This window comes from Chiroxiphia lanceolata, chromosome 8 (genome assembly GCF_009829145.1).
Source record: "Chiroxiphia lanceolata isolate bChiLan1 chromosome 8, bChiLan1.pri, whole genome shotgun sequence".
NCBI classification, from domain to species: Eukaryota; Metazoa; Chordata; class Aves; order Passeriformes; family Pipridae; genus Chiroxiphia; species Chiroxiphia lanceolata.
The window spans coordinates 24,850,425-24,877,815 of record NC_045644.1 but is presented as its reverse complement, the minus strand read 5'-3'; the positions used below and the strand labels follow the sequence as shown (position 1 = coordinate 24,877,815).

General features: G+C 38.5%; 1 long non-coding RNA gene across 2 annotated transcripts in view; it reads right to left on the bottom strand.

The window, feature by feature from the left end:
* The window catches only part of LOC116790285, a 121,085-nt gene extending 95,004 nt beyond the window's left edge, over positions 1–26,081 (bottom strand). For both annotated transcript variants that reach the window (XR_004358299.1, XR_004358300.1), the window contains exon 1: positions 26,015–26,081. This is a non-coding gene — a long non-coding RNA (uncharacterized LOC116790285). The remainder of the gene's footprint in view (positions 1–26,014) is intronic.
* Positions 26,082–27,391: the final 1,310 nt, after the last annotated feature.

The following is a 27,391-nucleotide window of genomic DNA, read 5'->3' as shown; positions in this document are numbered from 1 at the left end:
TTTACTGCATCAGCTCCAGATCAAGACAGGGAAGATATCCAGTTTTCTTTGTAAAAGTGAACCTTTAGAAGCAGGTAGATTTGTTCTTTTCTGGACAACTCACAACTAAATTATTTGTTTCAAAAGAAAACATTTAATATGGAATGATTTGTTGAAATACTTTTTCAAAAACAATGTTTTCTTCAGAAAAGAAATAATTTTGTCCAAACTTCTGAACAGTGGTAGTTCATGCCACTAATGGGAGGATCTCTGCATTTTTAAAATGTTGCAGCCAGATATGACCAGTGCTCATTGAACTGTTAGCCAACATGATTCCCAGGTGGATCATGGATGAATTTCTTCAGAAAGATTTGTCAGATATGTTCTAAGACTTTGGGACTTGTTCCTGGAAGTGGGCAAGGCTGGAATAAACAAAGCTCCAATTTTCATGGAATGATCTTGCAGCCTGTCCTCATATTTCTACGAGACTTTCAAAGCATAAAAATGACATAACAGGTAATGTGATCAAAAAAAGATAATAGTTCATAATGTAGACACTTTTAAATGGAGGTTAAAAAAATAAAGCCTTCTAAATTTTTTTTAGTATTTTTGCAATTATAGCAAATATTCTATTATTTTGAATATAGTATGGAAATGACAATACTTCCCTGCAACCAAAAATCTGCATTTTTAGTACAATAAAGACTTCAATGTTGATTTTGCTAGCATTTGCTTATGATTTAAACTAAGATGGTAAAATAACATTTATAGAATTTTTTGTTGATGCTTTTTAGCAAAGATATTAAATTCTGAATGTGAAAATATTTTTAATGTAAAATGTTTCATTAAAAGTACTACAATTAATTTTTGTGGACTGCTGTTTATATACACATGAATAAACCTAAATCTAACATAAAGTGAAATATTTTTTCCATAATTTCAGTAGAAAATGGTTTGGGTCTTTCATACCTCTCAGAAAACTCTCCAAATTTATGAATAAAATCTCTCTAAATAATTCAGGTAGATGGGCAGCATTACTGTACCCCTACTATGGGGGAAAACTTGTGCATTTTGACATATATTTCTGAAATATTGGAGGGGGTAGGATTTGCCCTCATGTCCTACCTGGTGCTGTGCTGCTTACCAAGTAGGGTGCTGGCCTCAGCAGTAATGTAGCAGGACCCATCATTAGATACTTTTTCCAGGGTCACACGGGACCAGGGAAATTGAAATAATTTTTATTTCAGGAGGCTGGCAGTTTTGAATTTTAGAATGCCCACATTAGGCTTCAAACAAATACTTGGACATGTTCTTAAAGCAGAGGTAGTGTTCAGTCAAGCAGCAGGCACGAGCTTGTAGTCTGGATTTCAGGAGTAGTTTTGAGAAGCTAAATCAATCTATGTATTCACAGGAAGGAGAAAAGAACACTGCAAGGATTGTGATTACTGTTATGTATTTGGAGTTATTGACATAATCATAAATTATCTACCCAAACTGGGAATATTAATGTTTAAATAAAAAAAATAAATCTTTATGCTGCAATTAAAAAAAAATGGAATTACTTCTTTTTGCTTATGAGAGCTAGAATGAAAGATCCACTGCAGTTTTTCATATGCTTTTGCCAAATATGATCCTATGGCATAGAATAGGTAAGATGGTCTGAACACAAAGACTCAAAGCATGTGGAGAAATGGGAAAAATACATGAGTTATGTGTCTGAATTTCTACCAGTGGTCACAGTGCATCCTCATTTCATATAAATTATTTAATCTCTGTTTGAAAAGGGCACTGAAGGTCTTAAATGGAGATTGCAAGAGAGAAGAAAAGCTGATTTCCTAATGGGTATTTCCCTATAGTATTTTGCTCTACCCACACCTTCTTAAACTGTAATTTCCTTTTATACTGAATGTTGCTAGCTGCAACATTAAAGTATCTAAGTTTTTAAAGTATCTAAGTTTTTAAATTATCTAAGTTTAAGTCTTCTGAACAGTCTCTCAGATTCAGTTTTCTAACAAGTTATTTATAACCATTGCATTTGCATTCTGATCTCTTAGAAAGGTTTTATGAGGTTCAGATAGTTGTGACCTTTATTTCTTATTGCTCCTGCTTCTGGGTTTATCTTCTGCAGCATCCTGGTCTATAACTGAGCAAGCAACTGCAGATCCAAGTCTGATCACACAGCCCTGTCACTGGTCCAGACTGCAGTGGCTGGTGCACACAGTGTGTGGTCCAGCTGGCCTAAGGTCATGCAGAAAGAGCCACCAAAGTTACCTCAGTATAGATGTGACACCTTTTCTTAAAATTTTTGAGGTACCAGTGATGTGTGTGTAATAGAGATAATGAGATAGCAGAAGCCCAGAAGTTGAGTCTATGTTGTTTCATTTGCTCTTACTCCAGCTCTGGTGGCCTGGGCTGTTGTTCAAATCCATCAGTGACTGGAAGGTCAGCCTGGAGAGACAGATTTCCCCCTTGGATTCAATACATGGAAGCAGCAGCAGAGAGAGGTACACCTCCTTCCACGTGTTGATCCCACTCCCCTCTGTGAGAGGGAGCCCTCAGAGAGAGCTCCTCAGAGTCTGAGGCTGTCCCCCTCCAAATCCCTTCATCTCTTAGTCATTTTACTGCAAGAAAACCCAAATAATCTTGAAAATTATGGCAGGTAATTCTTAACTCACGGCCTCATCTAAAGTACTGATTTGCAGTCAGCAAAGGAAACTTATAGACACTTATTGGTTTCTAAATGAAAAAATACAGAGCATGCCAAAATATTCAGCAAAGTTGAAATCAATTTGTACTTTTGCAGTGTAAGTGGAAAAAAGCAATCCTCAGATCACCTTCTACACAGGCAATAGAGCTCACGCAAAGCCTGGGACAGACAAATCCAGCAGTAGCATGGAAGCAGCGAGGAAGGGCCTCAGGACACTAGGTGCCAGGGAGAATGATTTTCACATTTAGATTTCAAGAAATCATCCCCTCTTTTTCAGATGGATGACACTGTCCAGCCTGAACAATTAAGAAATATGTCATTCACTGGAATAAAGGTAATGGCATATAAAACCAGAGAAACTAATGTGAAATAATGAATATGAACTATACTACATGTTTGACACGGAACCACTGGGATAATCCCTTAAAATTGTAGGCAACAGCTCTTTCCTACCACCAAGCGTTTTGCCGTAGCGAAAAGGAGGAGTAAAAGGCTGACAGATTAGACAGGAATCTAGCCCCTATGAATCCCCTGGCATAGGGTAATTTTGGTACTGGCCTTTGGGATCTGCCTCCCATAGTCTACACCCACTTCCAATAGACTGGCTAGCTGAAGGAGAGACGTGCTGCTTTACACTTCTGAAAAAACCCTGAAGGGACAGAATTGAGTGGACAACATTTTGATGTTTCACCCTGTGCAGAAGTTTCTCCTGAATCGCCAACCAGCTGGGCTGGCTTCAGATGCCAGCAGGGGGAGTGGCAGAGGAACCCCTGCACCTGGCTCCAGTTGTTTGAAATGGTTCAAAATGCTCAGTGCATTTTCATGGCATTTTCCAGGCATGGCTGCAACAGGAGAAAAGAAAGCAGAACATGTGCCTGCACATATGCCACTGCAAAGCTCAGCAGCTCAGCATTAGCCTACCTCAAGCCAGCATTTTCAGCTGAGGCCCGGAACTTCCTACTAAGGAGATAAAATACAAGCATTAAATTCCTTCTGCTGAAAGTAAAGGGAAGTATAAGATAGAGAGACTATAAAACTGGGGTCAATAGACCTTAAAGCTCATTGGTAAGATCTCTGAAAGTGTATTGCTAGAGGTAAGGCTAGTCAGACAACAAGTCATGCAGCTACATAAAACTCACCTCTAGCATGTTATTTGTACAGACTCCATCAATTCTGGTAAGTTCTAGCCAGGTGGGGGTTGGTCTCTTCTCTCAGGCACTCAGCAATAGGACAAGGGGGCACGGGCTTAAGCTCCACCAGGGGAAATTTAAGTTGGATATCAGGAGAAAATTCTTTACAGAGAGAGTAATCAGGCATTGGAATGGGCTGCCCAGAGAGGTGGTGGATTCACCATCCCTGGAGATTTTTAAACGCAGATTGGACGTGGCACTGAGTGCCATGATCTAGTAAATGGACTGGATTTGGACCAAGGGTTGGACTCGATGATCTCGGAGGTCTTTTCCAACCCAATCGATTCTATGATTCTAATTAAAAAGATAACATGCAATGCTTGGAATTAAACCAGGAATGTATATGATGGTATTTTTCCTTCCAGTTTGTTACGGTTCTAAACTAATTAGTTAGGCCTCTTACCCCCCAAAATTGTGTTTTCCATGATATTGCAAACTAAGATGGCCTGTTGTTTGCAAGTGAGCCCAAAAAACAACTTGACTTTATTTCTTCTGACAGTAGCTATTAAATGTAATAAGCAGCATCCTAGAAACTTGCCTCTAAGTGACTCTGCCTGTACAGCTGAATGGAAAGTATTATTTGTTCTAACTGCTGCTTGCAGATGCTTTCTTTGTGGTTTCACAGCTTGGTCTTAAGGCAAACCTTTTTAATTTTTATTTTTACAGCTGTTTAACTGGGACAGGCCCACTCTGGTATTTATTTGTGATGTTTGTTTGCACAGAAGGCTTTTAGGTTTGAAAAGGCTGAGTTTAGCTGGTTGGAAGGGCCAGGTGGAGTGTTTTTGCAGCTGGACACCAGGTAACCCTCCAAAACACTGCTGTAGACCACTGGAATAAAGCATGAGGATCAGAAATGGTGATCTCCCCAGGACTGTTTGCATTGCAGCACAAGCTCCAATGTTTGCTCAATTTTGTTTGATGTCAGGCAGAACCATAATTCTACTTTGAAAAGAAAAAAACCTGTGAAGCGGCAATTAACTCTCTTTAATAAGAACATTTTAAGCAGATGAAAATTAACAGTTTTACTGCTGAGTGTGGCTGGGGAAATCCATTATGTTTTTTTAATAAAATTTCAACATATGGTTGGTGCCATACAGTCAAAAACCCCAACTCAGACACCAAGTATCAAGAGGCTTAGAAAAGAAAAATTAAAAATTCACATTGTTTCTCAAATAACGAATTTGAAACTTTTTCTTTGCTGTGATTTTAGGGAATTTAAGCTTAAATTACAGCATGTTTTTGAGTTTTTCTCTCTCTGCTTGAGGTAGTTAAGAACATAGGCTTGATTCTCAGCACTAAATTTGTCTCCTGTCCCCAGGATTAGACACAGTGTGTGTGTAATTAACAGCCAGCCCTGTCTGAAAAGTGAGGTCCTACTGTAACTAAGGCCTGTGGGTGCTGGCAGAGCCAAGAGCTGGAGAAGCCCATGTGGAAGGCATGGTTCTAGTCCAAGCACCACTGATTGTTGATAAAGATCTCTAAAACTGGCAGTTAACCTACATAAAGCACTAACAAGAAAACCTTTGACATTTACACCCAAGTGTTACAAAGTATTCAGTAAAAAACAAAACCAATAACCAAAGACATCTGAACACCTTGAGCACAGTTTAATCTGGTTATGACTTTACAGCTCTGGACATTTGTGGCTCTGGACCGTAGTAAAATTCATTTTACAGAAACCAGTTCTATAAAATTCAACTCTCCCTTTCCCACTACCTTCATTATGCACTTTCTGTGAATATTTGCTTTAATTCCAGTCAGTATTTAGGCTACTTCAAAAGCTCAAAGAGCAACTTTTTTGGAAAGGACGAGTTCCACCAGTCCTGCTTTTAAAACTTACCAAATATAAGTTAGCATGTAATTTCAGAAGTAAAGTTGTAAATCAGCTGAGGCTGCCTCTAGAAGTTAATCAATCAAAAAGTTAGCAATTCTTCTGAGAATTTGAGATGAAACAATGTTTAATGAAAGACAAAGATCAACTAGATGCGAGTACTTGGAGACAGAGAGATACATAATGCAAACAAATAAAAGTTTCACACTGCTGATACAGGAAAACAACTACTGTTTAAAATGTACCCATGAGCATCAGAGAGTACTTACGCTACAGGTAGTGTATCTGTAACGGGGTTCTGCAGTTTAATTTAAATTGCATGCTAAGATGAATATTATATCTTAAAAGCAGGGTTATTACAAGAGCTGTGTTGTCAGTGATTCTCCAACATCTGATTTTTCCTAATGCTTGTCCTAAGTATTTTTCATGGTATGTTTTAGATCACTGATTGAGGAAGAAAATCACCAAGTTAGTGCAGGACCAGGAGCAGTGTTAGGATGATGCTCTGGGAGAACAGTCATAGAGTATTTCCATACTAGTTGCTTAATTTTGTGACGATTTTGGGATGTTTGCTTGTTTTAAAGGCAAAGAAATCCACAATAAGAGGCACTTAATCAGAAATTTAAAAAGAACAAACATATACATTCATGAGTGCCTTAAAAATAATCTACAATGTAAATATAAAATTCTATTTCTTTGCTCCCTCCTTTGAATCTGTTAGAAGACATTTGCTCCCAGAATTACTTGGGTGGAGTGTGTGCTCTTAAGGAAAAATTGTTGAGATTTTCAGGTAGACACATGCTTTCAAAAGCTGCAAATTTAAAAGAGCATCTCTCACCCTGGTCACCTCTAAGTATTGGTTAAGCAGCAGGTTTATTTGGAACCATAGAAAAGAAAAATAAATGTAAATAATATTTTCTTTTGTAATTTATAACAATGAAGACATACTAAGACAGTACAATGTATATTATCAGGCCTCTTTTTTATTTTTTTAATTTTAGTATGATTCTGCATTTCACTCTGCTTGACATGTTTACATTTTGTACTTCATCCACAGTATTTCTAGCCATCCCTCCCTGAAAACTGAATTGTCATAATTACACTGCAATTCTGCACTGAGTGCAAAATAGCCATTCTGCATATGGACTTAGAACAGAACTTATTTATTGAACATGTCTATGAGCATATGTGAGACAAGACAGCAGAAAGACCCTGTCCTTAAGGAATACACCAGTCATACTCCTCACCCTGAATAACCTAGTTGGTGAATGTTGTTTGGCCTAAATTTCTATTTTCTTTTACCTGGATCAATCACTGTGAGCCTTTTTAACTTTTATCTTACAGTCACCTTCTGTGTTTTCATCATACAGCTTCAAATAATGGTTTCCACGAGGGATTTTTTCCTTTCTCCTTTTCAACATAGAGAAAGAAGTTAAATGAGGAAAAAAGGTTCTGAGCAAATCAATGGAGCTGAGGTTAGTGGATTCTAAAAACAAAGCCCCCTATAGTACTGATACTAGTGGGTAATGGTAACTTACCAATTTGTTTCCATTCCCATGGTAACTAGTCTAAGTACCATGGTAACAAACCTAAACAAACATAAATATTATCTTTTCTTCTGGTCTCTAAATTTTCACTTCTAATGCCCTCTTAATAAATAACAGCAGTTCCTCATCTATTGCTCACAAAGACAACACTACAACAAATAGATTCTCAGTGTGCCTACCAGAATATGCAAGCAGCTGCTGCAGTGCTTAATAAATAATATGTGATTATACACACAGAATTGGTTTTATTTAGCAATATAGGTACATGTAACAGTAAGTAGGCATATGTCAGTGAAACAGCATTTTAAGTAAGACAGGTTTCATGAACTTACCGCCATGACTTATCAGTTTGTTTGACAGTCTGAAAAACTAAAGCTATTTTCCACATTTGTAAAACCTGTCATAAATATATTATGTGATTAACTTATGATCATAAGGAAAAATAGATGGATTTTAAAATTATTTTCCTAGTGGAAATCCATCTCAGACCTCATGTAGGCACTTGGCTCTCTTCTCGATCTGTTTCACAATGTTATATACTTTATTACTTACAGTTCAATTTTTGTTTGGTAGCTTGATCATGTAAAACCTTAACTTTCCAATACAAATATACCCCCCTGCTCTCTGCTAAGTGGACTTTCCAGTACATACACCACCTCACCTGGGTGTGCTGCACTACCCTTCTCTAAGGACTTGGACCAGCACTGCCCATTTCACATGGTTGTCAGCTCCCTGTAGACACAGCTCATCTCACATGTATGTTTTGCACAGGATTCTGATCAGACAACTTGTGGTTTAAGTAAAGAGGAAGACACTCTAAAATAGCGACTCTTTAGAATAGCAGCTGAAATGCAGTAGCTATCTCACTTGTCTTTCCCTTAGAAATTCAGAGAGTCTGACTGTGTTCAAGAAGACAGCGATACACCCTGTTTTATGAGGGTCCTGGAATACCTCCATCATAAAGCAGTAAAATTGTGTCCAGAGCCAGGGGGCTTTTGCCCCTCACTCTGCCATCACACTGGGTTGCTCAGTACCTCAAAGCAAGCACAGACCAGACCTTAATGCACAACCTTGTTGATAAGTGATGTCTTCCCATATAGATCTATTTTCCAATGTAAGAGCTTGTTTATTCTTTAAATTGATTTGATTTCAGGGATAGCCATCAACTCAATGGTATGAGTTTTCTGTCTCTGGCTGTTAGTACGTCATCTCAAAGGTAAAAACAGAGAACGAAGAGCTGATCTGATTAAAACAGGGGATCTGATTAAGACAGAGACCTCATAGGCTCAGACAGATTTGCATTCCCTGAGGAAAATAGTTCCTAATCTGCACAAAGGTAAAGGGCAGAAAACACTAGCTAAAGTACATAAGTGCAGGCTCTCTTCTGCAATATTTCCAATGGGATAGCTGAAACTACACAAAGCACATCAGTCCTCGACCCTAGACTTGTTTGGGTTGGAGGTCTAATGCAAAGTCTGTTCTCAGCTCTAGTCAGCTGTTCCTTGGCTTTGGGCATGACCACAGCTTTGCATGACTTCATTTTATCTGGAAAACACTTTGAGTTCTACACAAATACAGTTAGTCTTGAAATGACAGATTTTCTGCTTTAGATTTATATAATTTTTGCAATGTCTGGTTCACCAAATGTCGGCAAGGAAAACTGATCAGCATGAAAACTGATCTTGTTGCCTGTTTTTCTTGAGCCAGTTCATAGCTGTTGGAGTTGCAAATGGAAATAAATTTCCAGTGAGGCAAACTATTATTTTTGTATAATATTAGCTGGTAGTCAACGACTGATAGTCAATAGTTGGTGGTGCTCAGAGACATGAGAAGAGGCAATGGGCACAAAGTGAAATACATGAACTTCCATCCCAACAAAAAAACCAAAACCACAAGTATAGAGTGAGTATAGAGCAGGTTGTCTAGAGAGGTTAGAGAGACTTCATTCTTGGAGATACTCAAAACCTGACTGGTCACAGTCACAGGGCAGTCTGCTGTAACCAGGTGACTCTGCTTGTACAGGGGGGTTGGACCAAGGATCTCAGAAGGTCCTTGCCAGCCTCAACCATTTTCTCTGTTTCTGTGCCAGACCCTGTGCAGAGGTAAAAACAGGAAAGGAGTCATCAACTCTCAGAGAGACCTTATCTCCAACTTTCTGTAGCCAAAAGTGACGTGAGTCACAGTATAGCACTTCTGAATCCTATTCTTAATATGCTGATAGAGAACTCAAAATCCACTGGGATTTCCAAAACAGATGTTTGCACTGAAAAGCATATTAGTATTCCAAGACAATTATTTTCTTTCAGAATTTCCTAAATTCTCTGCCTGGCAAGACAGGTATAGTCACCTGAAGACATCCTTTCTTTGCAGATGTTTTCAGACTTAGAACCAGAAGTATGTATGGAATGTAAAAATTTCTCAACAGTGGATTTCATCCCAGAGGGATACGACTGGAAGCTCTATTTGCTTTTCTTTGAAGCCTGAAGCTGAGTTACTTCATCAATACAACTTAGATTAAATTTGTGAAACTTTCCCTTAGTTTGCCAGCTTTTGGTTTTATTACCATTTGTCTTTGTTGCTCTTTGTCAGCTAACACCTCAAGAAAGTTTCAATATCCCAACACAAAATTATATCCTTTTCTCAAATCCCAGTTAATAGGTACAAAGATAAAATCCTAGGCAGACAAAAAGATAGTTGGTGATTAATCCATATAAGGCATTTGAATAATTTTAACCCTTTTCCCCCTTTAATTTCGAAATGTAAAACCACATTTTTAAGTTCCCTAGCTAATGTCTCCAGATATTAGAAAAATGCATATATTTGATTTCTCTTTAATGCAAGCAGTCCTGTTTGTCTGGATTCTAGACTGTACATGCACAAGAGTGTACTCTAAGGAGCACAAAGACAGGAAGTGAAGTATTTACTTAATAAAAATCTTTAAAATAAACCAGGAAATCTGGCATACATGTGTATAAGTTTGTTCTCCAAGCATATCGTTCAGCATCCTAAAGAATAAAATTATCACTACAAAGGTGTGTGTCACTATCTGCAGTTTGAAAAAGAATTTTTTTATGGAGTGCAACACTGCAAAGTATTAAGAGTATTTGATTTATTTTTGATATTAGAAGTAGTCCATATTTTATGTAACTTAGCCATAAAGAATTAATTTTTATTCAATTCTGATGTACTGTCACATTAGTTAAGTGCAGTTTATTCAGATAATTTCACTGTGACTAAGTTGCTACTAAAATTACGACACCAAAAACCTAACCTGAAAAACTTCCTGCCTGCTGATGAGAGCAGACAGTACAAATTACAACAGCTACTGTTTAATTTTACAAAGCCCCGACCAAATTCACATTCTTTTGAGGTAGCAAGTGGTAGAAGGTGCAGTTCAACTGAGCTTGTGTGTGATGAATAGAAGGCAGCCACACTGTTCTAAAGCCCTGCAGTGTGATAACAGTGCTAACATCAACCCTGTATCTCCCAGACAATGCCTCAAATTCTCTTATTTTTCTTAATAGCCTGGTGAGCATATTAGAGACAGCTCTTAGCAATGTACACCACCATTTGCTACCTTTGTACTACCTTTTGCTCTTTGTAGGTCTATTAGCCATTAATATTTTTACCTGAGCACTGTGATATCTGAAGAATCAATAACCATCCTCAAAAATAATAATAAATGTGAAACGGAGAAAAAAATTAGCAAACTGTACTTTATACAAAGCCTGGGCATTAAAGAATTAAGGTATTTTGAACAAAGAGAACTTGAGAGCAAGTAAACTGAGAAATGTTAGAAACAGAAAATTTGAGACCAGTGTTGTAGTTGTCTGACAGACTTACAGGGAAATTAAGGCACTTCTCACAACCAGAATTCCTAGGTCAGAAATTTACTCGAAACAGGAAATTTTTATGATTGTCTTTCAAGATGTACTCTTTCATTCTTGAAATTCCTAGCTCTGATATTTTTATTTTCAGTCTCCTGGTTTCTAAAGTTCAACTAAAGAGGGTAGCTTTTCCTGTGCACCATTATTGCCATAAGTGCGGATTTCTAATTTACCAAGAAATCTGAACCCCGGAAGAACCAAACCTGGACCCGAGAGGAAACCTGTGCTCTGGCAGCAGGATCCTGCCCCATGGTACTGGGTGTTCTGTTCTTTCATTCCTCTATTGTGGAACCTCTTATTGCATAGTTTCTTTCTGTTGCTAAAGTAGAAATGAATAACACTGATAATAAACACTTATTTATTATTAATTTATCCATCTGTCCCTTTTGGCATCTACATAATATGATTTTTGCTTAAAAGGTTTTATTGAGGGTTCAGTGACACAAAGATGCAATGCATTGTTTTGAATGGTGGTTTGTATTTTATGTACAAATATTACCAGAAAACACTTTCTCTTTGTGCCCACCATACCACTGAGAACAAAAAGAACTGTACTCTCTTAAGAACCCGATGTATAAAAAGAACCCTGTTAGTGGGAGAAGGTTGCAATAAAGCATGTTTCTGCTGGCAAGGTACAAGGTATTACAGCCTGACCCCTCATAAGAACACATTTCCACAGCAAATACACAAACTGTTTACAGTGGCAGTGATAAAGCATTTCACGCTCGTCCCCTGCCTTCCTCCTTAGACCAGAAGCCAAGAGAAAAGCTGAGGTTCCTGGATATTGTGACAATCTGGAAAAAAAATGACCAGAGGTCCACTTTACTAAACTGAGTCAAAGGCTGTGTTGGACACTTGTACTTGTCAAGCTTGTACTTCTTTATAGTTCAGGGATTTGGGTTATTCCAGTAAGTATTTATTCCTGGTGATTACTGCAGTGGCTCTAATTGGTGCTGCTGGAGGGGGTCAGAAAGTGTCACCTACTTGAACATTGGTTTCATTGCAGGAGGCACAATGACAGGTACAGAGCAAGAGCAAGCTCTGCCTTGGACATCCAGCCAGACACGTCTGAGGATGAGAAAGCTGAAGCACAGAGAGAGACAGTGATTTTCCTAAGATGAGCCAAACACAGAGCCTTGCAAATAATAAATAAGAAAATGGATTATTTAAGCCCTGGTAGCAGCTCTCTCTGCTGCTCAGCCAGCAGCCACAGGTCTACATTTACCTGTTCATTACTTGAATAAAGACAAAGGAAAAAGCAGTTTTCAGAATTATGAGGCAAACTCTCCCAACTCAGCTAGCTGCCTCCTCTTATCCTGACATGGTCCCCCTATTTATCACATCCATAAATACAAAAAAAATTGAACAGCAGATGTAGCTGAACATATTCATGTATATTGGTATATTGGAAATTTTCAGCTTTTTGTTCCTTTTATTATTTTACACTGCTGCAACAACCCACATCCCTGCTGGGCTTTGATTACAGCTTTAGTTAATTATATTAGTTGAGATATTTTGTCATACAGCAAATCACATCCTCAGCTGATCTAAACAAATGTAGCTGCACTGGTGTCAGTGCAGATTTGCCTGTTCTTACCAATTATTCATTTTCTCCCCAAAAATGAAAATGCAAACTGCCACACTCTAAAATACAGTTTTTAAACCAAAGGGATATGTCTTTAGTATCTCTTTTGAATTTATTTCCTGGAACATGTTGAGAACTCTGTACTCTAGAAAGCATCAAAAGACCACGTTGGCTGACAAAGAGGAAAATAACTATGCCTTCGGTACATTCTCCAGATGTATCTTCCCATAGAAACAAAACTTTAAGATTAGTGTCATATCCAAATCTGTTACATACATCCAAGCACCCAAGAAGCTTGGAAGTCTACTAGATGACTGTTTTTATTTAGAGGATAAGAGAAACCAGAATAGGGAAGATTGCCTCACAGTTATCGTCCTGACATGGATTGTCACATAGGAACAACTACAAAATTATTATTTTATACCAGTTCTATTTGGTCTGAAAACGGTTGTACATTCTGGCATGTCAAAAGCCTTACAAACCTAACAAATAAATCCAGCTAGAAGCACACTAGCTTTGAAAGGCTCCAGTGTTCTGCAGCTATTGGTGTTTAGGGCACTGGATGTGCTTTTTCAAATGGTGTGGCATGAGATAAAAGCAGATGCCTTTCCTCAACCAGCTACATATTTTTTCAGTCTTTTTGCACAGATGACTGTACACATTCTTTAGATATCAGGACCTAAACATTCAAATTCTTTCTGGCAATGTGAACTCAGGTTAAATTTCAGCTGTCATTCTTCCTTGTTCCTGATACCTAGAGATACATCTTTACAGACTCACTCATTTTCCATAGCCTTAAACCTTCTGAAAAAAAAAAAAACCAACAAAAAACCAAACCAAAAACCAACCAAACAAAAAAGGCAGTCTAAGAGAGGTTTATTTCTGCTTTGGCATCTAGCTTAAACTTCATCTATCAGATATTTAATGACTTGTTTTCCACAGCATTGCTGGCAGCAGTTGTGCTGCCGCCGCCTGTGTGTTTGTGCAGAGCTTCATGGCTGCTTTGGAGCTGGCAAAGTTGCAGGAGGTGGCACATGAATCTTGCAGAGGGAACGCAACTCCCGCCCCGCACGGAGCCCAAGCTGGGCCCGCCCTTGGCATGAACACAAGCTCAGCGTGTGTGTTCTCCCGCTGGGAACACAGAAAGAGCTCGGAGAGATGCTGCGGCTTTTCCAGCTGTGGCACTGACACTACAGTCTGCTCCTCTGTGCTGCTGCAACTTCTTAAGGAAGTTCTTGGCCCTTGCCTTCCTTGGAGGCACAGCCCCCTCAGCAGCCCAGGCTCCTCACCCAGCATGGGCTGCAGGAGCCCTGGGAGTAGGGGCCTTCTCTCCATCACAGGGGCCTTAGAAATTAGAGGGAGAGGAAGCTGCACCTGCTGATTAGCTGCTGCTTCATTAGCACAGAATATTATCAAATGGTTGGGAATTAATCCTGCCTGTTGTGGATCTGGCACTTGCTAGATACAAATAAAAAACTTGCTCATTATTCAGGTGAATAGTGCAATTTTGTCCCCCCTTTCCTTTCAATTTTGTCAATCCCACTGTTCAAAGCTTTTCTCAGGCATAAAAAAAAAATTATTGACAATCTATAATAATCATCTATACCTTTTCTATTTCTCAAGGGAAACCATTAAAACTAATCCTTCCTGCTATATGTAAACTGAGAAAATGTTTTCCTCTATTCTTTCCTCTGACATTCTTACACTCTTAACCCCTGCTGAGAAAGACCATATTTATGAGACCTCTATTTTTTTAATGGCAATTTTCCTGACTTTTCCATCATAACTGCAGATGATTTTAAACAGTGCAGTGTTCAATTGCCTGATTGTGAAACTCTAATGTTAATAAGATTATTCATGCAAGCCTCTTCATATTATGCAACAATTGCATAATCGCTGCCTGAATATTGCCTTAGGTTCCAGCTCCAGATTCTCCAAAATCTCATCCTCCCACCCTGTTACAAGTTTTTATGCTTCATGCAGCTATGAGAAAGATTCCCTTGAACAAGTACTGAAGATAAAGCACTTACATTTGGATTCTTTTAGCTTTCTAATGCACTTCTTAGCTCTACAGCTCTAGAGAGGGCTTGATGGGATTTGGGGTGTTTTCTCATTTGATTGTGTGGCTGTTTTTTTTTTTTTTGTTTGTTTGTTTGGGTTTTTTGTGGTTTTTTTTGGTCTTTCATTGTTGTTGTTTGCTGAAAGGAACAGAAATGGCAAAGACAAAACAAAGTTTCTTCCTACAAGTGAAACAGTTTTGTTTTATAGCAAACACAAATGGAAGTGCAGCTGTTTAAAATGGATTTCTAGACTCTGCCATTCGGAAATGGAAAGAGAAAAGCGAGGTGATCATTGCTGCCTTTTCTTTGCTGCTCCCACTCAGACTTCCCTTTTAGCCACAGCTCTAATAATTTTACTACTCTTCTAATAATTACATTGTTTCTATGTGGTCAAAAGGTGGAAAAAAACGTTCAGTGTTTAGAAGGTGCATTGCTCTGTAGGGACCAAGGCTCATCATCTATACTAGAAACAGTAGTAAAATTAGAGACCATCTGGCCTATTTACCTGCTGATGGAGAAGCCACAGTCCCCAGGCCAGCTGGAGCTGTGTTTGCCAACGTTTTGGAACTCCCCAAAGCTGAAATTAATGACCAGATGTTAGCAGAAGCTCGGCAACACCACCTCCACTTTACACATCCTACACCTTTCAGTCACAGAGTCATTTGCCTTTGGGTGCAGAGAGCATGGAAAAGCTGGCCTTAGATACTCTCTGAGCACTGTTCTGAGGTTTTGAGTAAGCTGATTCTGCACAAGGGTCAGCAAGGGATGGAGTGTGTCCATTTCTCCTGGTTTTGGCTGGGACAGAATTTTCTTCCTAGTAGCTGGTACAATGCTGTGTTTTGGATTCAGTATGAGAATAATGTTGATAACACACTGATTTTTTTTTTTAATTGTCACTAACTGGTGCTGACCTTAAGGACTTTTCAGTTTCCCCTGTTTTGCCACTGAGGAGATGCCCAAGAAGCTGGGAGGGAGAACAGCCAGGACAGCTGACCTGAACAGGCTGAAGGGATATTCCATACTACAAAGCATCATGCCCAGTATATAAACTGGGGCAGTTGGCTGAGAGGTGCCAACTGCTGCTTGGAATGGGTCAAGCACTGGTCAGCAGGTCGTGAGCAACTGCACTGTGCATCCCTTGCCTTTCTTGGGTTTTATTTCTCTCTCTCCTTTTGCTGCCTCCTCTTTCATTACAATCGTTTTATTTCTATTATTAATATTTTTTTATCTCAACCCATGGGTTTTACCTTTTTTCTTATTCTCCTCCCCATCCCACTGGGGGGAATGTGTGTGTGTGAGCAAGTGGCTGAATGGTCCTTCGTTGCCAGCTGGGGTTAAACCATAACGTTATCAAACTATGACAGTAAATCCAGTTTGAACCTCATAAATATGCTTGCTATTTGAGAACTGCATGTATGAAAAGCTGATCAAAATTCAAATGCTGTATATTCTCAGGCTCTATCTGTACTAATATATTTTCAGTTTTTCTGTACAGTATCATTAGCAAGTGCCCCAAGTCTGGGCCCTCTGGTTTCTTTGTGCTTCTATGCTTATTACTTTTTATCCTTCTGTTATTATATCACAGAGCTACGAAAATACAGAGCATTGCAGTGTGTGCACTCACTATGTGCTGGCTCAGTGACACAGATTCATTCAAAGGACAATATTATCAAATTTATTACAGCACTCCATGAATGCACTTGGCATTCACACAAGCTGTTGAGATATGGAACTTGAAAGATGCTGGAGCCAAACCTCTCAAATCTGCTGGTCTTTGGGGAATAGGATGGCAATTGTTGCCTGATGTATCAGAAGGCTGCAACTACCACATGTACAATTATGGATAATGTCCATGGCACAGGAAGAACTGGAAGCTGCATGACATTACCTTCATCCAGTCAAACTCTTCTGCCACCCAGCATCCAGGTAAATGTTGAGGAAAATGTGACTATTAATGAGCACTGCAGACAATAACAGGGACTACAGTTTGACATTACAGAAGTTTTCCATATTATTTTCTGAACTAATGGTAGATTTCAAATATCCAGTCATGTTAATTTGACCTCTTTGCAGACTTTTTTCCCCCCTTGTCCTTATTAGAGTCAGGATAAAAGACATCCACTTCTCTCCTAGTCCACAGAAGCATTTATTTCATTGTATTATCTAGGCTATCGGATTGTTCAGTCACAGATTGCTCTGGTCAATCTATTCTAGCTGTTCTCAACCATCATCTTGTGCTAGATGGAACTGAAGATGGAAAGTACAAAATGGTATACTGGTGACTAGTTACAGCCCACACAGATTCCTGAAGACTATACATAATTATAACAATGACAAGGGTAAAGACGACAAACGCAAGACATGAAATCACAAGTATGACAATTAATGTCCATTAACTCCCCCCAACACACTCAAATCCCAGGAAACTGTCAGTATGAATGTCTTTTTTGTATATGTAGAATAATACAGATGCTCATATATTTCCTATAGCAACCACTGTTTGTTAGAGTAATACATACCCAGTCTCAGAAATTCCATCCTAATATAAACCAGACCATATCAGTCAATGCCAATAGAAACCCTGCCTTCTTTCCAGTTCGATTACTACCAAATGTGCATGGTTTATCCATGGTTTATCTGAAGGGACATGGGGCATCTCTGCATCTCCCCATTTGTGTAGTGTTCATCCAAGAAAAACGTGAAATGCTGGCAGCTGCATCATTTTAATAGGAAAAACACATTAGTAACTCCAAAGCAACTTGTCTGTGTTTAGGCCTTGACTTCACTCCTTTCTTGATGTTTACAGTCTCCTTTGCTCAGGCACACTCCCTGTTACATTAAGCATGAGAGATTTCAGAAGCTGCCAGCAACTCAATAAATTGGAAAGTATTCTATGCATGAAGTCACATTGCCCCTTTTTCTTCATAACCAACCTGGGACACCCTTAAAAATATTACAGCCAGTAGCTGTGCTTACCTAAGGACTGATCTAAAGTTCTTGGGAATCAATGGCAAAGATTCCATCAACAACCATTGGACTAAACCCCTCCTGTGCAAGTGGTGACTTCTGTGCATCACAGGATTTAGAAATACCTCAACTGTGTGTTAAAAAAATACATGCAAACCCCCCAGCTGGCTGAAACAGAGATGTCTCATGTGGGAATCAAATCTATAACAGGGTAGGTAAGTGACTTTTTCGCCATCTTCTGATCCCTAACTCCAGAAAAAAGAAAATTCTCAAAAAGGAAATGTGAGGTTTATTCTCTGTATTTTAAGAAGCTCTTAAAGGTATTTTCCTCTCTTACTTGTTTTGCATCTCCTGGAACTATTCCCCTCTATACTTGGTCAAAGATGACTGTTCTAAAGAGACTTCAGTTCTGGGGAAAAAAATAACCTGGAAAAGTGAAGGAGGACAGTAAAAATTATACGGGGAAAAAAAGAGTCATGATTATAACTCTAAGGGAAACCAGTTAAAAAGAAGTTTCCCATTCCCAGGAAATACACCTGTTCTAGAGGTTGGGTTTGGGTAAATTTGAGTTGACAGCGAGATATTGTCAAACCCACATTTTTTCCACAGAAAATAAGTTCTCAGGACCCTGCAGCTGCACTGACTGACTCACTTTCTCTAAGCCTAACAATTCTCAAAACTGAATGGATTCTAGACAGACCTGTGGGGAGTTCAGCCCTGAAATCAGAGGCACTGGAGAGTTATTCCCGTGTTTTCACCCAAGTCTTTACCCTCGGTTTGCAGCAGGAAGCTGCAGAGTGGCAGAGCTGGGCTCCAGCTCCGTGTGCCAGCCACCAGCCACTGTGCTACAGGGCAGAACCTGCTGGGGCTGCTGTGGGGGCTCCTTACTCAGGGCAGAGCGTGGAGTTTCTGCCACAACTGCAGAGACGGATGTTACAGGCCTATGCTCAGCTTTGGGGTAACTTGCCTAGACTCCAGAGACTTCACTTTTGGGGCAACGTCTCAGGATGGCCAGGTTTCCCAAGGTGAGTATCAAGTCCCTTCAAGGTAACATGGATAGGATGCCTCAGCTTTTGTGGTCCCTAGTTTGGAAAGATTTCATTAGATTTAAAATCAAAAAGGCAACCTTTGTGAACATGAGTATTTTAGTTTCCACAAACTGTCTTTCAGCATATACATGTATAAGAAAACTCCTTTGCTTGAAAGACCTCTAGCTTTATTTCTTCCCTTCCTTCATGAACCAAGTATTAACAAGATAAAGCTTTACCTATCACCTTGTCTGCTGACGGATCACAACCAAAAACTATCTGCAACTAATTTAAGATCTATTCCGTCAGTTCTAGTACAACTGTTTAGTCTTTTACATATGTATTGTACTGAATTTATATTAAATTTATTTAATATCATGAAATTAATTAATGAGACATCTACTGCTCCCAAGATTTAATTAAGACCTGATCAGATAGCAGGTTATACCTTCTGCACAAATATAACTAGTAACCAGCAACCTAATTTATGAATATAAATACACCTTTCTACCAAAATATGTTCTAAAAATTCTTGGAAATCTAGTTACTAAATATACCACTAGATGCTATCTCCACTTTATACATATGAGCATGTGACAGTACTCTTGTGTATTAGTAGCAAAGCCATAAAAGCAGAACATCAGAAAATTTACACATGTATGAAAACAGGAAGAGATGAGCAAATGGAGTGAGAAGGAAAGTTTACAGTAATAAGAAAACACTTGAGGAAAAAAATTATCATGTGGAATGTTTAATTATTTCTTCTGGAAACTGTGCAAAATGTGGTATGTATTGTAAATAATAATTTGAAAGTGTAGAAATTTGTTCAGTTTCTAAAAATTTCATCTCTACTTGTTCCTTATTTTTAGTTCACACCAAAAACCGTTATGAATTTTACGGTGGGTGAAACCTTAAGTTCTATCTCATTTTGATATTCCATTCTGAAAATAAATCGAAGCATAAAACCTCTATATGCTATAACAACTTTAATGAAGCTATTGTAGCATTAGTATGCTTGTTTCACTGACATACACAGAGATTATTCTTTAACTAAACAAAGTTGAAAATATGGATAAAAAGTACTACAAGCCTGGAAAGCAGCACTGGTTTACTGAAGTGACCAGAGCACCACACTACTGCAGAACTATTTTCTGAAGTACGCTGCAAACAACTTCAATGATACTATAGATACTATTGTGGCTACAAGCTCTCCTTGTCACTCAAAAAGCTCAAGTTTGTCTCAAGATTCTTAGTTTATTTTAAAAATAAATGGCTTTAGTTCTTTTAAAAGTTAAAATATCACAGGAGAAACCTATTCCTCCCAATTTAATTGCAAACAAATAATTTCTGTTCATTACTGTTTGGTTTTTTTTTTTCAGAATTACATTAACCAAAACCCATGTAGTCACAGCTACTTCTCTTAGTCTCTGCAAGTGAGTGGAGAGCACAGAGAAGAAACATGAAATACCCCAGCACTGAGGCTGATTGCACATCCCACCTATAAGTAGTTTACAAACTGCTTTAACAGCACTGATTGAAGATACTGCCTGCCTCTTAACAGTATACAGCTGAGAAATAGTTTACAGCAATGGATATCTCAGATAAGATTCAATCTATTTTTTGATTTATTTTTTTTTTTTAGTATAAAGGAGCTAGGAAATCTGATCCATTGTCTTTCCATTGCAAAAATAAATTTAATTGATAGCTACTCTGCCATACCTAAACACTCATACTTTTACAATTTAATTTGTAATTTCGTCTAGATATTTTTAGTATTCCCTTGTTATTACTGATTTGAAACCTCTAGGAGGTGTATATAGTAGTTCCAGCTCTGCTTTTTTTCAACTATCAAACTAGCTGAACCACCAACTACCAGTGCAAGTTAGTAGTCTGACAGATTTCCAGAGTGCATAGAAAAATTGATTAAAATTCAGCTCTGTCATATAGGACTATCTCGCACTCATCAGTTTCTATATAATTGCAGAAAAAAAAAAAGTCAGAGAAGAGCTTAAACACGAAAAGTTCTGATGTACTTTGGCTTGACAATGTACACTTGTATCCAATAAGTAACATTGGTCCTAGCACCTGAAAGTGTTGGCTTATTCTGATATACATGTACTATCTTAGAAGATGGCCAGCCTGGACAAAAAAGGTCTGTTCATTTCTTTAAGTAAATAAATAGAAAACCAGTGGATTGACTTCAGAGCAACAGAGCCATAATACACTGTCATCTACAGAAAGTTAGCGAACCTGGTAAATGTTTGGTCACTTAGAGGATGGACATTAAAAATTGAACCATATGGACAAAATGAAATAAAAAAGCTTTTACTTTTAATGGAATACCCTTTTACGAATTATATAAGCGAGGTCAGCATGTAATGGGATAAAACCCCAGATACACAGGAAAGAATAAAATTTTTTACCATCATGATAACAGTTACATACTTCAATTTAACAAAATTGAATGAATGTTTAAAGTCTAATTCTGACCTTCTTAGGGTGTAGCCACTATTGACTTCAGCCCACAGTATTTGGCTTGTAAAAGGCTTTTTCCTTTGTACACACCTGGTTTTGCTCTGTGAGATTGCAGTGACATACTGCAGGTGCTACTACAGCATTAGGCATGGATTATGGAACTGCACTGGGATCCCCATCCAGAATTTTTTCTCACGCATATGCCAGGCGTTTTCTTCTAGTCATGCAGTGATTGATATTCAGCTCAATTACTTGAATCAATGGTAAAACTTAGTAAGTCTCATTAAAAAAAAAAATAAATCTGGATATCCTCCAGAAAATACATTATCCTCACTTTTGTTCATCAAGATCTTATTCCCCACCAGCACTATTACAATTCATTGTACTGTTTAGCATCTCTGAAAGCAGTGTCTAAACCTTTCTGTTTATATAATCACAGGAAAAATCCGTATTTTTTTTTCAGTTTGTGAAGTTGGAATGAATTGGTTTGAGGTTGAAATGTTTTATATCCATTGTCACTCAGATTTTCTTGACCTTAAACAAAAAAAAAAAGCCCTGTTTCATCTAGATCACTTCAAAGAGTGAAAGACAAACCTCATCAAGTTTACAAAGCTTAACCTCCTTGCTTTAAAAAATCGTGGAATAGTTTCTTGGGATTTGTTACAAGCACTTTGCACAAAGGCATGTTAATTATCTGATCTAAGTTTACATTTATCGTCCTTTTGTGCAGACTGTAGCATATTCATTTCATTCTTAAAAATGGTTATTAGAGCAGCAACTGATGTTCAAACCAATTCAGCTTTACACTGGACGTGTGCCTCAATAGCACAGCACTGTCCACTACACTTATATGAAAGAAAGACGAACCCAGTGACAAAGAAGGAGAAAGAAAACAACTCATCCGATGTTGGAGATTTGTTTTAGTACAATTGCTAATACATGTCTGCAATAATTGTCCAAGGAGAGAATTTTCTACTGAGCACAAATCTCATTGATTTGCAGTAAGACCTATGTGTGTAGCTCCCTGGGGTGCTTTGGAAATTATTCATTTCAGTGCCAGTAAAAAATCTTTGTACATTTTCTGTTAGCCTAAATAGCAAGCTATGAGTTTGTTTGAAGGCGTACTGGGCTTAGTGGAAATTTGCAGAGATCATACTTATACTCCCAGTGTCCAGACATTACAGTATCACAGAAGGCAAGTGGCCTTGTCAGCAGGTTTTCGGGTATTAGTCTACCTCTGAGAAAAATTATTGCATTGCAGGACACCAGAGACAGCTGTGAATGTTTTCCTTCATATGAGGTAAGGACAACTGAGGAAAATGGATGAGATTTTTCTTCATTTCTGTCAAATTCCATACACAAAGAAAACATTTCATTTCTGAACAGGGTATGAAGCAACCTGTCTAAAATAAACAAGTCTGGCTTTAAAAAAAAAAATCAGGTATGAGATGGCAAGGACTGCTGCCAGCATCTATAAGAAATGATTCCATAGAGTGGGGTAAGGTACATTTGAAATGACAGGACAAGATAAATATAGCTGTGTGTTACCAACTTCCACTCACTCACAGAATATCAAATCTAAGTGTAATGTTTTTTTCTTCTGCAGTTGGTCTAAAACAAGCCCTTCTATGACCAAATATTTAGAGGAAAGGGCTGGGAAAAGGTATAATTCTACTTGTGAATAACTCGCTTGTTGTTCAGCCTTGGTGATCTCAATTAAAATTCCTGCCTCATGAATGAGTTAATTGTTTTAACTTACATGACCCAAACCTGTGCCTTAAGATTTCTATGGCAAGGAACCCTTATTTCAGTATTAATGGAAAATACACACAAAAATAAGTTCCCCTTGCACATCAGGAGGACAGCAGATTCCTTCTAGGAATGCTTGGTGTGCTGTTGCATATATGTGCTTCCTCATGAAACCAGTGTTTTTGTTGTAGCTGGCCTTCCTGTTCTGACAATGGCAAACATTTTGTACATTTTCAGCTGTGGTGCACATCCAAATGCCAACAGCTATGACCTGGAACTTTGCATCTCAAAAGTAGTCCTCAAGCACAAAATCTACCTCTACGGTAGTGAAGCACTCAGGGTAAAAGTTCACTGGTGAAATTCATGTCCTACCTGCCTATACCACATCCACGTGTAAAGAGCTTATGAAGAGGAACAAGCCTGATAATTAGTTACAGAAGCATTTAATTAGTTAAAGAAGCATTATTAATTGTCTTTTAACAATTGTATTGTCTATTTTATGGACCATACCAGAAATCGCTCTGAAAATGACCTGAAGTTTCAGCTCTGAAGGAGTTCCTAAGCAGATGTTCCACAGCTCTTGGACTTCCAGGTTTAGGTAGAGAGCTCAGAAAACTGAAAACGTGGCTTAAACTGATGTAAGTACCTACACAAATGAAAGTCTCTCTGAGGTAACAAACAAAATCACAATAAAATCCCCTGCAAAATGTCGTGGAGGAAGAGCCTCATTTGTGGTGAAACAGCACATATTTCCCACAAAGGTGGCAAAAATGCAGGGTACTGAAAGAGATCACAGGATGGGTAAGGCTGGAAGGGACCAACCAATCTGCTCAAGCAGAGTCATCCTACAGCACACTGGATAGGCTTTCCTCCAGGTAGTTCTGGAACATCTCCACTGAAGGAGACTCCACAACCTCTCTGGGCAACCTGTTCCAGTGCTTGGTCACCTGCACAGTAAAGAAGTTTTTCCTCATTCAGGTGAATCTTCCTGTGCATCAGTTTCTGCCTGTCATGAGAAGACTCTTCTAGCAAACAGCACCACACTAGCTTCAGATTAACAACAACTAAATGGAAAGGAGTGCTACAATTTAAGGGCATTTTCTAACTTGCAATTTAAGAAATAGTTAAATCCATATTTATTCCAAACTAGAGGATGATTGGCTTTGTACAAGAGTTGCTTTGAAGTCTGTGGAGTGTGTGAACAACTTGTTTGAAATAGCACAATGATCAGAAGGGACAGCTCACATCTGGGGACGAAGTTACAAAGAATCTGCAGAGAAGTTGTTCTGTGAGCTAACTATGTGTGGTTTCCACTGGACTAGTATCTTCTAGTTAATTGACTTTTAACTGAATATGTGTGAGGTCACCCTAATTAAATATCCAGTAGGTATTAGATAGAAAAAAAGAACTTTTTCTATTGCTCCTTGTTTGAAATTCAGTAATTCACACAGGAAAGAAGCTTTAGTTGAGGAGGGGATTCTCTAACACCTGAAACAGCAACAATTCCAAAGGCTCCCTTTTTTTTCCCCAAGCAGCTAAGCATTCATAATGCAGGTTTTTATGCTTTAGTAACAATTTAAATGATGCTTATTTTTCACTCCCTCCAGTGGACATTCTGATAAGATATTTGCTTTCCAGGAGGTTTTTTTTATTACTTATTAGGATTTTAATATGATTAAGAACTCCATTCACAAACATGTCTGGTTCAAAAAGGGAAGACAGGTAAAGATGCTTTCATAAACCTTATTTCCTTAGGAAATGAGGTTTCAAATAAGTCAGATACACAGAGAGGTAGAAACAACCTGAGGGAATGGGTAAACTTGGAATTCACAGTGGTTTCCCAGTTGGTTTGTGAATCATATTTCAACATTCCTCCTGGTAGAAGAACAAATTTCCTGGGAAAATACAAGTACTTCTGTGATTACCAGACCACCATCTACTCCTTAAGGAGTCTGTGATCCATGTGAATGAAGAAAGGAGGAAATATTATTGCTATTTTACAAACAGACAAATCTGACACTGTTGCCATTCATGATATTGATTTCTCTGCATGTTTGGGGACATGTGGCCTAAACTCCAAGTTCAGATTTCTGGGCTGCCATGCTAATGCCTTAAGCACAGAACTGCTTATGCTCCTGGACATACTCAGGGATACTTGAACTCTTCCATGTGAGTAATCTCAGCAGGGAAAGGCGATACATCTGTGCAGTGGAGCACAGTACCTGGCAGACTGCCAGCAAACCCAGCACTGGGGATCCTGAATGTGATTTATAAAAGAGAATTTAGGCTGCCTCATTAGGTTCCAGATTTTTCTCATTGTGGACTGTAACAAAATAAAGAGACTAAGCAAAGACACTGCTATGGTGAAATCAGGAACTTCAGGTGACAGACAAAGGCAAAGACACTCTTTGCATGCTTGAAACAGTGCTCCACTACATTGATAATGTCAGTGAAAAACAACTGGGAGGAAAAATTTGCTATATTCACTTTTTAATTTAAGGAACTGTCAACAGAATAAACTTAAGGTTTTATTATGGGCTTATTCAGAAGAGTACCAACCTGCCTTTTTTTTTTTTTATATGTGTGACAACTACTGGGATTTATTTTAGAGAATTACTTGGCTCTGAGATAAATTGAGAGTGTGACTTCTAACTGCTGCCACTTTCTTCAAGCAAAAGCCCTTTTTAGCATAGATTTCTGGCCATATATAATTTCCATGATACTTGGGTTTGGTTTTTTTGCCCAGCTCACAAGTGGTTTTGTTTCTTTTAAAGTGAGTACAAGTGATTAATCTACTATGAAACTACAAAGCATACTGAAAGACTTGCATTGATTTCACAGGGATCCAAATCAGACCCTGTTTGGCTACCAGGCAAAGCATACTTTACTATTTACACCAGAGAATGCAAATTAAAAATTACTAACTAGCAGAAAAAATGAAAGGTTTCCTGTCCTGCCTTTAATACAGTCAGAGAATTTGCAAACAGAAGAGAAAAATGAAGGTGTTACCTCATTCGGAAATGAATTAAATCAGGATGTCTCTGCTAATTATCTGCTTCAAAAGGAGTGGGAATTGTGTAGCCCTCGGAACTTTCCAAGGTATGAGCTCTAGAAAAAGCAGCAGTTCATTAGCCAGCCCCATAAGCTGAAACCAACAATCAGTTAGTAGAGGCTCTAAACTGAAGGTTAATGACTGATTTTGTTGCTTCTGTTTTTTTTAATCACTCAACTGCATTAACATTAATCTGTTTGTAAGTAAACATCTCCTAAAAAAAAAAAAAATCTCATCTTGTGGCTTAAATGGCTTCTAAAAGCTCTATTGAAACACAAACCAGCCCGACACCAACAGGCAGCTGGAGACAAAGTAGCTCCAACCCTTACATTATTGTGCATCCTGCCTCGAGGCACAGGGAAGCAGAAAAGTAACTCAGTAATTCTCTTCAATGCCTCACAGACACCTTTGGAGATTAGAGACAGCACTGGACCCTAGCTTGGAACTACTCATTGGGTGATGGTGAAGATACTTCCCAGTAATCACAAATACAATCCAAATGGCATGAAAACACTGCAGTATCCTCATCTTCACCCAGGGGGGGAATAAGCTACCTCCCAAGGTACTGAGCAAGAGCAAAAGCAGTCCTCTGTTTCCCAGCTGTGCTGTTGTGATTAGAAATAGGAAACTTCTTATTACAAAGTAATATCAGTTATATAGAGTACATGCAGAGATTCAAGAATGACAGCTCTAAATGGCATCAGGAACAAGGAGCACACAAGGAAGTCACACTTACTGCTAGCCCTGATTATAGTGTAATTTCTATTCACTTTTTCCTCATGTGAGAAATAGTTTCCTTAGTTCCAGCTCTAAGCAGAATGAGCCAATTTTTGTAAAAAAAAATTAAGAATTATATGAAGACAACACATATTCAAATGCTACCTCCTGGTCCTTAAATCCATTACTTTGCAATGGGGAAAAGTGAAATCGGACAACTGGCCATATTAGGACCACCAGTGAAGACTGCAGACCAAAAATAAAGGAAATCCTTCATCTGCTTTTTCCATTTCTGAAGCTGCAATCTTCTGGCCATCTTCCATCACATTAAATAACAGCAAAAAGTGATGTCATTTTGCACTGCCTCCACCCTTCTTTATCCCAGTCATTAGGGAGGATGCCCTGCTACTTGGAATTCAGATGAGTTTTAGAAACCTGCCATCCCCAAGAACTAAACTCCACAATCTTCTATTTTTATCTCTTTTGCGTCTAGAAGAAGAGAAAGATTCAGATGCCCTCAGTATTTAAAGATGTTTTTTCCATGCAGTCTGTCAAAACTGCTCTCAGGATCCACTTCTCCCTGACACAAATAGCTTCCATAGGTCCAGAAGGAAGCT